We start from the raw sequence: 12,786 nt of genomic DNA, 5'->3' as shown, positions 1-12,786 counted from the left end.
AGTGGAAGCCATCACGAACCTCAACAAGCCAGAAACCATTAAGCAGTTGAGAAGATTCTTGGCCATGGGAAACTTCTACCGAAGATTCATACCACGAGCAGCACACAAATTGATACGACTACACGATTACCTCAAGGGAGCAAAAAAGAATGACAACAGAAAAGTAGAGTGGAACGAAGTCACTACACACGATTTCGAAGAGGTCAAGAACTCGCTGATCAACGCCACTAAGCTTAGCTACCCAGAGGAAAGCAGCAAGATGTCAGTGTGGACAGACGCCTCAGATTACGCAATCGGAGGCGTGCTACAACAAACCACAGACGGCATCAACTACAAACCGATAAGTTTCTTCTCAAAAAAGTTGAACAAGGCTCAGTGTTCATATAGTACGTACGACAGGGAACTACTAGCCATTTTTGAGACTGTAAGGTACTTTCAACATTATCTGGAGGGCAGAGAATTCTGTATATACACGGACCATAAACCACTACAATTCGTGTTTAGAAGGAAAAGTCACGACAAAGAAAGCCCCAGACAACTCAGATATCTAGACTACATCTCACAGTTCAGCACGGACATCAAATACATAAAAGGAGAAGACAACGTCGTCGCCGATACCTTATCAAGAATCGACATGATCGAACAAGAGGCAAACATATCGTTCGAAAGATCCATAAAGAACAAAGGCAGGACAACGAACTACTCGCACTCTTGGACGACAATAGTCAATAGATAGTCAAGCATTCCCAGTATGAAGTCAGACGGGTACAACATCCATAATATTATTTAGAAAAGCAGAAAAAACATACGGTAAATATTATTATTGTAAATATCTTGTCGTCTGATTGTAATCTATGCCCAGGTTTTATTACGTTAACACCTCAGCCATTTTGTTGACTTTTACAAGCGGTATACCGCACCACAAATGAGTTCTAAATTATACAAACATTATCTCCACAATTAGATATTTAATTGTTTAACGGCACATTTTAACGTGAAAACTTGCTAATTGACGCTTTTTGGAAGATTTTTATAGACGAGAGTCAGACGTCTCAAACCATAGACATTTTTAAAAGAATTGAAATAAAATATTATTAAATGTATTGTAACGAGTCAATTTAGACGCGTAGGTACTAGTGCAAATAACCTCCGTTACTGACAACACTTTAAATTTTGTTGCGAAAATCGGGATTTTTAAATTCGAATGGTGGCAACTGATTAAGAATTAAGAATAGGCCAGAAGCAGGAGGCGACTCAACTACTCATAAATGAGTTATGAGGCCAGTCTGCAAGCATTTGGACATACTCAAACATTGTTGAATCCCTACCTGGTAAAAGAAGAAGTAAAACAATTGGAAAATTGTTCTCAGGCTTTGGAAGAGTTGAGGAAATGTGGATGTTCAAACATGGGCAGAATGGTGAATTTTACACAAAGTGTGTGTAAAGTGGCCACTTAGACCAGCCAATGACAGGTCATAAGCCCTGTAAATGCCTAGACTTCCATATTCCCTTCTCAAAAATGTTTTCCCTCTATGTTGAAATAAATTTAAATTCGAACTGCATTTTAATTATAATATTAAAAATACTATATAGTTATATTTTACTTTGTTGTTTCAAAGAGCGTATGAGATGGGTAGGTGAGTGGCAGTTTTATTATTATTTTCAATTGTGTTTTTTAGAGAATGAATAATGGCTTTAAAATTGATTACAAGCAACCACCCCATCCCATTGCTCCATATGATGCAACCGATGTTTTAGTAGCCACTTTCCACAATGCTTTTCTTTCATTCATTCTTCATCCAATTGTTCCTTCAATCTTCTAAAGCGCGAAATCCAGCTTTTATCGACAAAAAATTAGACAAACTCAAAATATTGAACTTTAAGTTCATTGCTCTTTCAAATTACAGATAAAATCACCAATAATATAATGACTGTATTTCGAACATCTTCATTGGAAGTCATTAAGAGAGTAATATTGTCAGTCCTGATTTTATTACCCGCTTTAATCTAATCACAAATGGGATTATCCAAATAATATTCAACTCTTAAAAGCCGGCCGAAATGTTATGTCATTCATTGAAGCGCCTAATCGTAAAATGGCAATAGTAAAAAAAACGTTCTTGCTTAATATTTTTAAACTAAAATATTTAAAAAAACAACACATGGAAGAATAAAAAAGTTCGGTTGTTTTTTTAAATTTATTATTTGACTAATAACTCGTGATGTAATGGTCAGCGCGTTTGCCTACCATGCAAGAGGTCTCAAGTTCGAAAAGTGTCTAAAATTTCAGCCACCTTCGCTGTCAGTGTTGACACTTCACACCCATATGACAATACGTTTCATATAATAGTTTTGTAAACGATAATTTTGTTTTTTTTTTGTGAACATAACGTGATTTGAACACTGGCAGCAAAGAAAAGTGGATTTTGTTGGCTGCTGTGAGTATTTTTTTGATTTCTGCTGGATCCTCATTGTTCTCCGTTATACTGGAGTCTAGCTAGGTGAATTACTTGGCTACTTCGAAAGAGTAATATTGGCCATGACCTATTGTTTCTGCTCTGTGTCATTTTTGTTTTCTCAACATTGATTTGCAGTCACACATCTTGTGCAGCTGTTTACAAGGAATCATAGACTTCTTTAATGTATGTTATTGATTTCCTGACAATGACGAAATCATCCGCACATCCAACAAGTTGGCTAGTATTATGACAAATATTAGAGCCAGTGTTTATCAAAGGTTTTCTTAAGATATGTTCGAGCACAATATTAAAAAGAATCGGGGCCGGGCCGTCTCCCTGTTTTAATCCTTGGAATACTTCAAATTCTTCCGTTAGTTCTCTGTCTATTTTGACACGTTGAGTCGGACATAATTGATTTTATTACATTAAATATGTAATTTTATTTGATTACAAGCCTTTAAAATGGAATGTCGAGTAGTCGAAAGTAAGCATGTTTGACTCTTCTTTTGTTCGCGTTAAATCGAGCAAATGAAACTGCCAATGCCGCTTGCAACATTTGCGCAGTGTACGGCGAAAATGCTTCGAATTATCGACAAATTTGTTGTAAAATAATAAGAGAAAATACATTGTTGACTTGTATTTTTTGTTGATGTTTCCTCTTGTTTTCTTCATTTATAAAAAAAACACACAACTTGTATTAACACCCAATACACGAGTGTGGATAAACAAAAAATAAACCTTGCACTGTTTTGAAATAAGCCGATTCATTTTCTAACCGATTGAGTCCCGTTAATTACATTAACATTGATAAAAATGCATTCGGTAGAATTATTCGATATAACGGTTATTTCTAGAGTTAAGCATATATTTTATTATCGATTAGTAATTTGGTAAAGTTTTGTAGCCAATTAAATTAGTTTTATGTTATAGTTTTATTATCTGACGGCTAAATATTGAATAAATAAAGTTGTCTTACATCGGTGATTAGTTCATAACAACTATTTATGTTAAACATTTAAGTATGTACGTGAAAATTCTTAAAGTTCATTGTAATTTATTATATATATATAAAAGACGAGTGATACTTTAATCCACAAATTTGGAATATCCAGTGACCGGTTTCATCGCTTTCGCGACATCTTCGAGACTGGTCTCTTTATTAATTATTATAAAAGAGCACATACAATCATGGTCTAATAATAAAGATAATTCAAATTTTGCCAATCATTTAATAGAAAATAAATATTCCTTTGATTTAAAAAATAATTCATATTGCAACTAAAGGCCATAAACTTGACAAACTAGAAATTCTCAAAATAAATAGATTAAAAAATAAACCCGACGTAGAATTACTTAATGAACAGATAACACACATGCATTCTCCATTACTTTACCCATTGTAATATATTTTTACTAATGACATTTTACCCTTTGGTTTTCAAAAATCATAATTGACAAAAATCTCACTCACGAAAGATGGGACACTAAAAATAAAATACTTAAACTCATTAAAATAACTTTATATCAACTCATTTGTAAACCCGAAAAAAAAATGATAATGATCCTTAAGATAAAAATAACTTTATTGAATTTACTTTCATATAATTTTGAATTATCTATCCTTATCTTTGTTTTGTATAAATACATTGAACTCCTTAATAAATATACCAGTCTCGAAGATGTCGCGAAAGCGATGAAACCGGTCACTGGATATTCCAAATTTGTGGATTAAAGTATCACTCGTCTTTTATTCATATAACTATTAATGTTGTTACTTTTTATTATTATTGCGTTAATTTAGAAATATAATTCAAAAAAGCTTTTAAAAAAGGAAATGTTTTTAAAAAAGTAAGGTAACTAGAGAACTAAAGGTTTTCATTTTTATTTGTTATATTTTGAGTTTGTCCAAATGTTCGTAGACAAAATACTGGATTTCATCCCTTAGGTCTCCCCCACCTTAAACACAATTACTCCCCCCTTATCCTTATCGACACCCACTAATTTGTTCACTGTTTCTTTTATGTATGTTTAGTTATAAAAATACCCTGAAGAAGGTAACAGTTGGTTACCGAAACTAGTTGGTAAAAATAAAGTGAGTGTATCAAAAAACAAAGTATAAGTTTTATTTCTCCAAATTTAATTTAAAATGATACACAAAGTTATTGCAGAAAATATTAAAAATAAGACATTAAGATCAACAAATTACAACAGGGATGGAGAACACTTTAGATAATTTAGGAATATTTAGGAATATTTAAATCTAAGCATTTATAGGGCTTATGACCTGTATATATATATATATATGTACATATTGGTATATACATATTGGTTGGTTTTAGAAAAAAAATAAATATTTTTTATTTTTTAAACCAACACAGTCATAGTAATAAACAATACATAAAGAATAACAACAACTAACAATACCAACTATGGGTTTCATAAACGAACAAAAATATAAAGAAACAAAACGTTCAGTTCGCTAGGGGTGAAAGGAAGTGGGATGGGAAAATAGGGAAGGAAGAGAAGAAGATGAAATAGTAAGTAAATATAAAACAATAAAAAAAAGAAATGAAAATTCGTATAAATGTACACATACAACATACATACATATATATACATACACACATTTATATATATACATGCATATTAATATATGCATACATACATACATATATATATATATATATATATATATATATATATATATACATACATACATACACATACAAACATACAAATACACACATGAACATGCATATATATATATACACATACATACACACATGAACATATGCGCATACACTTATGCACATACTTTCGCGTACATATATATAATTAATAATAAAATAATGAACACTAATAAGTAAAACGATAAAAAAATAGAAACGAAAAATTTTGCTCATATGACGTCTTTATCGCAATTTTGATATATTTTGAAAACAGTATTTTATTATATTTTTGTTTAAAAGATCTATGGCGCTAAAATTTTTATCATTTGACGAGCACACTCGATAAATGTATTTATTTTTACCCAGATTCGATTGTTGAAGAGATAATTTGAAGATTAAAAATTTTTTTTTTTCATTATAACAATGTGTTATAATAAAAATAATTTTACCTTACCTGTGGGTTTAAGTAGCCACTTTACACACTGCGTAATATTGACCATTTTGCCTATGTTTAAACATCCATATTTCTTCGATTCTTCCATCTGTTGATTTAAGTGAAGTTAAAGATTTGAAACATTTATTGCTGTGAACGCCTGACAACAATTTAGTTTGTAATGTATATGTTGTTTAAAATAAATGAATTAAATTGAATTCAATATAAATAAAAATATTAAAATTATAATAGAAATATAGATTATCCGGATCCATGGTTTTCAAATTATAAACACATCCTGTAAAATGTACGTTTAATATACGTAATACAATATATTATTTTGAACTAAGTAGAAGCTTAACAACCCACAGAAATACGAATAAAAGAAAAAGAAAAAAAAAAGAAAAGCAGAGACGTGCATTTTACTCAACCTATCAAGCAACATTGTGTATGGCACCGTCTCGCTCACTCCATCTAATCCTGTATACATCTATTTCTCTCTCGCTCGTATAGTCTGAGTAATGCCGGCTCTGTTTCTCGCGTTGTGTTTGTATGGCGCTGTTCCACTCCCTCGCACATTAGTTCGCATTGTGTTACCTTTCACTCTGTTTCTTTCTAACACTCAGTTAAAATTCTGATGTACTCTTTTTCTCTGAACGCGAGAGATATAATGAGCTGACGCACTAGCCATTTTGGTAGAAAGCCTTTTTTTAATGTAATAATATGTATATAAATTAAATTGTTTTTTTATTTCACCGGAAGAGTGCAGTTTTAAGTGTGAAAGAAGACATCAATTTCAATTTTGTAATCGTTTCACGTTCGTCTAACAAACCTGAGTTCTTAGGTTCGATTCCTAGCAGAGCGGACGTGATGCTTGACTCACAGATGGAAGGTTTCGGGTTCAATTCCCGCTGAGGATGAAAAAAAAAAGTGATTTTTCTTGAACCTGGATGTTCTATGATGTAATTTACCACTGTAATTGAGCCTTCTGCTTTGCAGTGGTACAAACAATAAATAAAATAAAATAAAATATTGGTTTTAAAGATGGCTCTACAATGAAATATTTAATTTGAATCTGTGATGACCTGCCAGCAGAACAAATTTATGACTTCAAATTTATTACAGATCACTTTGTCGATCTGGAATATAAAAAAAAGGTTTGCCACAATTATAACACTAAACTATAAACTTACAATTCCTTTGTCGTTCCTAGTATTCCAAATAACTTTGGAGAACTAACATGAATTATTATGAATAGGTTGAAAAATAATCTCCAAAAAATATTTATTCACGCGAAATATATTAGAGGAAACGTTGTTTTTTAAAATTTATTATAATAGATGTAGGTTTGTCAAACAAACACCTTTAAACAAAAATTGTATCTCACTGAAAAATATTTGAACTTAGTGGAAAAACTAAATAATAGCATAAATTAAATGTTATTAATAAACTTTGTTTGGCAGCACTGAAAGTAATTATTTCTAGGCTAACACCTAAAACGTCAGACTGATCACTTTACTTTTATGTAAGAAAACATGTCTACAAACGCTGTAATTGGACTACCAATGCAGTGCCTTATGAACCACTTTGTTTGGATAGGGAAATTATGATCATGAATTGTAATTTTAATCGTGATATTCATAGTCAAGGTACGCCAATTTAGTTCTTGGTATCTTGGACGTTCCGGCTGACATTTCTGACTTGGACTACTGGCAAAAATACCTGAATTGACTAAATATATTAACTTAAGAAGTTGAAATTTAATAGATATACGTAATACTCTCCAAAGGTCAAATAAAAATAATTGCAAAGATATTTTTTATGTATCGATTCAAATTGACCACGTAGATAACAACATAAAATACTGAAAAATACATACAATCTTGACTACCTAACGCCAAACATAATGCTCTACAGAATTGTAAAACACCAGTCATAATGCATACAACTTAAGAAAGCTTGAAACCCTCCAAATAACCGATAAACAAACTAAAGGATGGGGGAATCTCACCAATGAAAGTAGCTGACATGCACAATCACGACAAAAGAACGTCGCATCATTACTATATACTGACATCAAAACTAAAAATATAACAATACCGACTACTTAACAACGCCAACAGACTAAATTACAATAATAATCTACCGCACAAGCTGACGTTAACAATCATAATGAGATTTAAAGTCAGACACATTTTGAAACCTTCCTAAATACACAAAACCTATTTACAATGTTTTCATTTTAAATAAAAATATTTTACTATTAACTTATTACCACAGAGATGAGAAACATTTTAGAGAAGGTAATATATAAGTCTAGGCATCTACAGGGCTTATAACCTGTCATTGACTAATTTAAGTGGCCACTTTACATTAGATGGATCTCACCCGCATAAGAAAAGGTTTCAGCTCTTTAACTTCACAAAAATCAACAGAGGAAAGAATTGAAGGAATATGGATGTTCAAATATGGGCAGAATGGTGAATGTTACACAGTGTGTAAAATGACCTCTCAAACCAGTCAATGACTGGTCATAAGCCCTGTAGATACCTTGACTTCAATATTACCTTCTCTAAAATGTTCCTCATCTCTGTTATATGTTAATATTAACAGCTCCCCAAGGAGTTTAATCCAGTCCTTGTACACAAAAATTTGGACGAATAAAAATATTGTTAAAAAATATTTTGCGTGTAAGATTCCAGTAAGATTCCTGGGAAATAAATAATGTGTATGTAAGATTTATGAACTTAACATTTATCGTATATTTTGTTACTTTTTAACTATGTTCTACAATTTGTACAAATTGGCCACGGGCGTTAATTAATAATAAATATGTAAATTGAGATTTTTGTTTAGAGCTTAAGAAAAACTACTGGCAGACGCACCTTTCCTTAAAAGCCTGTGAAAACCGCTTTTGCAGGTTTGAAAAAACCACGAAACGAATACTTCCATACAGCGCTCCAATCTGAAGGTCGCTCTCGTCGCGAGCGCTCGTGCGCTGTACTACTGTCACCGGCTCTTATTCTTATTCACAATTCCGCGCTTACTCAGTTGTTCACCCGAGCTGTGTTATAAAGTGAAGTGCAGTGAATTTAGTGATCTTTTCCAAAGTATGTTCTCCTGGTAGAAAACAAACCATTTGACATCACATTAATGAACAATGTTTCGTAGACAGGTTGGATTTCACTCCTTAGGGAGTTTCTTAAGATCTTAATTTATTGCAACAGTGACGGAAAACATTTTAAAGAGAGGAATACAGAAGTTTAGGCATTTACAGGACTAATGACCTGGCAAGAAAAATACCTTGCACTGTTAAAAATTGCATTAATTTAGATTTGAATATTTTGAACGAAATACTTTCAAAGCTATTTGTTTGGTTTTGTTTTCAAAGACATATTAAAGACATTAATTTTATCTAAATTTATTGCAACAGAGAAGGAAAACATTTTAAAGGGGGGAATACAGAAGTCTAGGCATTTACAGGACTAATTACCTGGCAAGAAAAATAGCTTGCACTGTTAAAAATTGCATTAATTTAGATGTGAATATTTTGAACGAAATACTTCCAAAGTATTTTGTTTGGTTTCGTTTTCAAAGACATATTAAATACGTTAATTTTATCTAACTTCGTTGCAACAACGATGGAGATTTTTTTTTAATAAGGGAATACAGAAGTCTAGACTTAGAGACTTATAACCTGTCATTGGTTGTTTCAAGTGGCGACTTAACACACATTAACAATCATCGTTCAAACATCTACATTTCCTCAGCTCTTCCGTCTGTTGGCTTTTGTGAAGTAAAAGAGCTAAACCCTTTTTTTATGTTGGTGTCATTCATCTGACTGAATTATTTCACTTACTAGGCGCCTGAAAAAGAAACTTAAACCAGGTAATGACAGTTCGTAAGCCTTGTAAATGCCTAAAAATACATATTATTTTCTCGAAAATGTTTTCTTTTCTATTGCGATAAATTATAATTAAAGTAATCCCTTAAACATATTTAAGTCAGACTTTTAAAAACAAAACCGCAAAAAAAATCATTTAAAATCCAAATTAATTCAATTTTTAACTTTTATAAAAGATTTCGCTGGATTAGTCAATTTTAGTCAATTCAAATAAAAACTAATATAAAAAATTTAATTTCATATTTTTGTTTTTATTTCAATTTCATTTGTTTAGTATACTCTGAGAATGAAGCTTGTTTAGCTTTGAAAACAGCCGGTGAAAAAAATACAGCAATAGTGGTTAAAAACAAATTTGTTTTATTTATTTTATTATAATGAATAACCACAAAATTAGTGCTTTAAATATAAAACTGACAAATTAATATTTTTTTGAATTTATTATTATTATTATTTTTTTTTAATCTGCTTGCATGTTAGTGATAAGCATGGCGGGCTGCCTTTTCTTGGGTCTCGGATTCGTTACCAGTTGTATCAACTTAAAATATTTGTTGAAAGTGTTTTTTTTCTGTTATGTTCCATTTGTTGATTCTAATTTTGCATCAGACGTATGTTTTGTTGACTTAAATAACTTAAAAAATGGAAAAATAAAGACGAATTTTGTAATTAATCTTGACTTACAAACGATTAGCATATTTCCAGGGACGTTCATATGACTTTTAATAAAATGATAAAATTCGAATTTTTCAAATGGATTATTTTATTTATTATTATCCTTTTTGAATCTAATGATATGGGACACTCCTCTATACTTATGATTTTCAAAAATATTACATTGTTAAAAGTATTTACATTTTTATTACAACTATTTTAGAAGATTTACATTATAAAATGATGATCAAGTAAATATTCTCAGTTCTTACTATAGTTTACAGAGAGTTTCTAGAAACCATATCTCAATTATAATTTCAATTATTTTTTTATTTTTTTCTATTGATTTCAATGATACGATTATTTTGTATGTTTGATTATGTGTGAATCTAAATTTGTATTTTAATATTTATATCAATTTTTTTTTCACATTGTCTTCTTTTGAACTTTATCATTTAAATTTTGTTTTTTGGAAAGTTATTATATTGCATCATATGTCATTATTATTAAATTTAAATTATTTGACTACGTATTTTTTACTGTTTATTATTATGGCTTGACACGAGCACAGCCTAAAATGCTTTAATAAGTTGATTAATATTTAAACGAGTGTAATTTTGAATGAATAAATAAATATATTTACATATGTGCTTTCCAGTTAAATCAAATGATTGATTTACGGTTTTAAAAAAAATTATAAATTTGCGCAATAAATTGCTGAATTCCTCGCTATGCTTTGAAAATAACATTAGCATTATTTTTTATACGAGTTCAAAACGAAACGAATTTTTAAAATATGGCAAACGAAATTTTATCTGAACAGTTTTAATAAAATTAAATTTTATAACAAATGTTAGCAAATATCTGTATATAACCGCTGTTTGTCTACCGGTTTTGAGACGTGCCCGTCTCTTTGTCAGGGTACTTATTACACTAACATGCAATTTTTTTCCAAGGTTTTTTTTAAATAAAAAAATAATGGTTTGCATGTTATTGTGATAAGTGTCCTGATAAAGAGACGGGAACGTCTATAAAACCTTTAGATATTATAAATTTGGAAAGTACATTTAATATTTACTAATATTGTTGAAATGTATAACCACAAATTAAATGCCATAAATATTAGGAAAATTATTTTTTTCATACAAGTTTATTAGTGAAAATTCTCGGTGGAAGTTTAATTTAGAAATAATAGAGATAGACGAATGATATTTTAAGATTTAAGTGTCAGCATCATCATTCTCCTATTCACACCTAGTGGTGCATAGCGCACTGCATTTGTAAATCAATAATGGTTTACAAAAGCAGTATGTTGTATTATGTCGGTTTTTTGTTATTAACACAACGTTTCAGCACCGTCCTCAGATGAATTTTTTAGCACAGTCTTATAAGCGTTGGCTCCAGACATCAAACTGAAGCTTACTAAACTACGCATAAATACTTCTGGGATTAAAAGTGAATAGGGTGGGATCACATTTCATGTGTAAGTAGTTCACAAATAATCTTATTTAAGAATTCGATTACTTTACCGTCTGTCTGATTATTAAATAAAACAAGGTAGACATTTTGTTGGTATTTATTTATACATCAACGGTTCAAAGAACCTTTTACAAAAAAAAGTTTTACCGAAATAATCACACCAGTGAACCATAATTATGTAGGACACAATATGAAATATAATGGAAAAATTAAAAATAATAATTTAGTAAACATAAAATATTAAAAAACAAAAAAAAGTAAAAAAGAAACATAACATCTCTAAATAAAAATTTTTAGTATTGCCAGGGTTGTCGATTTTTTTATCCGGCAGTCTATAAATAAACCTTGTTTAATATTAAACGCTATTAATTTACTTAATTACCAAATTAATACTTACTGTTTTTTTTTTAAATTTTCCCAATAATGGATTTTTTGTGGTTACTCAGTAAAATATTTTTTTGGTAAAACATTATTATTATACAAAGTTATCTTGTATTTGTGTTATGATAATATATTGTTCGCGGTCTGGGTACATTACGCGGCCACTTCACGCATGCGCGCAGACGGGATGTCAGACTTTTGGACACAGTGCGATGCATGCAAACATGATTTTTCGCGCCTTCTGGCACATTATAATTCTATAACTCCAGGGGTCATAATTCGTAAGTCAGTCATTGAACTAAGTATTGCTCTTTATCTGTGGTTAAAAGTTTCAGCCTTTTTTCCTCTTTTTTTAATCGCTTCATGATAAACGATCGTCGATATTTTCTATCCTTGCGTCTAGTTGAGACGGCAAACATGTTGCCATATCTTTGACCATTTAAAGAGGTCGTATGAACTTGCTTACTTGTTATACTGTACGTCTATATTGCCTATGGTTGTACAGATTTGGAGTGCCGACTTAACCTGTCTGTGGTACTAGTCACATGCCTACTGTGAATGTTATTCTTGAATGCTACTTACTGAAGTTCATACAGGAAGTTTACCATGTAAACGGTGATTCAAGAAAAATGCATAAAATTACAATACGAATCAGTATTTATGTCATTAATTATCGTTATATGCTACACATTACAAAAATGTGTCACATTACAAACAACATTAAAAAATCAGTGAAAGAAAATTCGAGTATTTATTAGGATAGGTTAAATTGGTAAAACCTGCGTGAAAAATTTCACCGCTTTTCAGTTCATG

General features: G+C 30.7%; 1 protein-coding gene across 2 annotated transcripts in view; it reads left to right on the top strand.

Moving 5' to 3' along the window:
- The first annotated feature begins 8,523 nt into the window (after positions 1–8,523).
- sano (CABIT domain-containing protein serrano) overlaps positions 8,524–12,786 on the top strand; it is a 209,459-nt gene continuing 205,196 nt past the window's right edge. The window contains exon 1 of one of the 2 annotated variants that reach the window (XM_088228884.1): positions 8,524–8,671. The gene's annotated coding sequence lies outside the window, so the exon portion shown is untranslated. Of the gene's footprint in view, positions 8,737–12,786 lie in introns of both variants that reach the window. The other variant, XM_088228882.1, reaches the window with a different exon arrangement.

This window comes from Micrasema longulum, unplaced genomic scaffold, assembly GCF_059751315.1.
Source record: "Micrasema longulum isolate JH-2025_06_02 unplaced genomic scaffold, ASM5975131v1 h1tg000614l, whole genome shotgun sequence".
Classification (NCBI taxonomy): domain Eukaryota; kingdom Metazoa; phylum Arthropoda; class Insecta; order Trichoptera; family Brachycentridae; genus Micrasema; species Micrasema longulum.
The sequence above is the reverse complement of the archived record's forward strand: the minus strand, read 5'-3'. Positions and strand labels throughout refer to the sequence as shown.